Source organism: Contarinia nasturtii, unplaced genomic scaffold (assembly GCF_009176525.2).
Source record: "Contarinia nasturtii isolate CC-2019 unplaced genomic scaffold, AAFC_CNas_1.1 Cnas_scaffold_550, whole genome shotgun sequence".
NCBI classification, from domain to species: domain Eukaryota; kingdom Metazoa; phylum Arthropoda; class Insecta; order Diptera; family Cecidomyiidae; genus Contarinia; species Contarinia nasturtii.
Window position 1 is genome coordinate 452 of NW_022197901.1, and position 3102 is coordinate 3553.

Here is a 3102-nt window from a genome sequence, read left to right on the forward strand (position 1 = left end):
TGATCAATTGCAGATTATTTACGTAGACAGAAGCAAATAAAAATACAGATGTCTTCATTATAGAGTCACGTCAGTTGAAGTCTGCATATTGATGACATTTATAAGTGGTGCACACTGTTGAATTTATACGTTATTTTCATTTATACGACAAATATCAATAAAAAAATTTCAATAATGAAAGAATTAACGTTTTTCTTGTATACCTTTCATAGCTTCAAATCTGAAAGAAGAATTAAAGTTAATCCCATATGCGAATTTCATTCTCATTAATCGCATATGTGTAATTCAATGTTTGACGTTAAATCAGCGTTAAATTAAATTAAATTACCCTTTTTGTCCAAAAAACTTTTAATTTCTGTGTTTTTATATACATTTGATCAGTTTTATGAAATAAAAATATAGTCAATTTACCTTCTGCATCTGTATTTGAAAAATAATTTTCTAAATATTGCCGAAAAAATGTATCATTACTATTATTTTCAAGGCAATTTACTAGAGCTTTCGAATTTTTCTTTTGCTCTTAAATATAAACGATCGTATTCTTGTTGTCCAAGGGCTTCGACCATTTTTCGGAATTTTCCATCTTTATTTTCCATCAATCGATACGGTGCATCAAATTCAATGGCTGCACCAGCATCCATGACTAATACACGATCCGAATCAATAACTGTATTAAGTCTATGAGCCACGGTCAATACTGTGGAGTTGATGAATTTCTCTCGTATTGTCTTCTGAATTATCTCATCCGTTCTAAAATTATAATTCGATTTTGCATTACATTAAATTTCTGAAAAAAATATAATTGAGAGACACTTACCGAAGATCAACGTTCGCTGTTGCTTCGTCAAGAATGATGATGCGATTCTTTCTCAAAATTGCACGAGCCAAACATAAAATTTGTTTTTGACCGGTGCTGAAATTTTGTCCATGAGCCAGAACTGGCATTTCCAATCCATTATTCTGCGATACGAAATCATTAAGCTCAACATTACCGAGTGCACTCCAAATGTCATCGTCTGAATATTCATCGAATGGATCTAAATTCCTGCAAACAAAATACTTTACTAATCTTCTGAATATATTTGGATAGTTTTGGAATTACTTTCGTAGGGTGCCTGAGAACAGAGTTGGTTCTTGAGGTATAATCGATATTCTCGATCGAAGCACATTCAAATTGACCGAAGACGTGTTGACATCGTCTATGAGTAAATCGCCATCGACGATGGCTAATCGAAAGATCGAACTGATTAACGACGACTTTCCAGCTCCCGTTCTGCCGACGACACTGACTTTCTCTTTGGGTTTGACGGAAAATGACAAACCACATAAGACTGGCTCATCGTCAGCCGAATATTGATAAGAAACTTGTTTGAATTCGATCTTTCCTTGTGATGGCCAGTATTGTGATACTTTTTTTGGTATTTCCGGTTGTTTTTCAGGCTCCAACTGACTGTATTCCAATACACGTTCAACGGACGTTAAATGATTTGTAACATCCGCACCTGTTTTATGAAGAAAAAGTCAACTTAATCACACCAATCTCACTAGTGCAGATTCGTCTAGATACTTTCTTATTCGAACTGTATTTTGTAACAATGTTAAATTAAATATTTGTGTAATAACCAAACCGACTCGATCACCAGTGACTCCTACGAAAAGAGAAAGTGTTGCTAAAAAAAGAATTCAAGCAAGAAATTGTGAACAAACCTTCATTCACCGCCAGAAATACGTAAATAACAACACCAATGAAGAGAGATATCATCACATCCAAAGACATGCCAAATCCGTACGATGTACTCAAGAACATATACCAAGCGCCAGTGTTTAGATCTTGATGTCCTTCGAACTCATCTCGAAAAGTTTCATCGGTTTGAAATGCTCTAATTATCGGTAATCCTTCTAACGTCGCCGAAATATGCGTGAATACCGGAGATTTGGCTGAAAATGATAAAATATTCAAAATGGCCATACCTTTGAGAACATATTTTACTCCATTTTACTCACTCGTTCCTTCCAAGTGTTTGATATTCGTAGAACATTTTACAAATACATTACGAAGTACCATAAATATCATTCCCATTACAAGAATCACAATTGAAAGTTTATAATCCGTAAAAATAGTAACAATAATTACACCAAGTAGGGAAAATATCCGTTGGCATGCTTCTAACAGAGTTTTTGGCAATATTTCATCAATGGTGCCCATGTCTTTTGTAAATCGGTTTTACACTCGTCCTCTAGGATTTATATCGAAAAAATTCATTTTTGTTGTTATCAATCCATGAAACATTGTGTCGTGCAGACTCTGTGATGCCTTTGTACACGCCTTTGAGTATATAGTTGATCGCATAGTGGCTGCTATTATCAATGAAGCCATAATTCCTCCATAAACATACACGTATGTTTGAGTAGACCAAGCGTCTGATACAATATTATTGTCATTGGCGGTTGAAACAACAAACTTCAATCGATGCGTTCGACTTTCTTCACTTCTTATCCTGAAAATACAAACTATAATAAGTGGCAATTAATTGATGTATGTAGAAAAAATTACCAATATGAAACCCATACATCGGCTGTACTAGCGAAGGTTTGTGTCAAGACAAATAAAATACATAAGAGTGCAGGAGCGGCAGGAATGTTCGATAATTTAATATAATGTAAAAGCATTGATCCCTTGATTTTTCCTTTTGATGATGCCTCCAACTCCATAAGCGCATTCTTTTCATCGAATTTTTTTTCACTTTCCGTCACAAAACTGTCTATTTTATTTGAAGACACCACTGAATCAGTTCGGCTTCTTTGTGATAAGATGGACATTCGGCGTAATATATTTTCTTTTGTTTCTTCGTCCTTTTGTTCGTTTTCATTGTGCTTCACTATGCTGGCAAAATCCACCCCATTCTTCACAACGGTATCATAGTCCCCTTGTGTTTCGATTTTCCCCTACAAAACACACAAAAAATTTATGTCGACTCAAAAAGTGTTGCTTTAATTATTGTCGGTGCATATATCAATTACATCGTTCAAAACAACAATCCAGTCTGCCTGCTTCATGAAATGCAATTGATGTGTTACTAAAATGCGAGTGGCATTTTGTCG

General features: G+C 34.8%; 1 pseudogene; it reads right to left on the minus strand.

The window, feature by feature from the left end:
- Positions 1-417: 417 nt before the first annotated feature.
- Positions 418-3090, minus strand: LOC116339959 (annotated as a pseudogene).
- Positions 3091-3102: the final 12 nt, after the last annotated feature.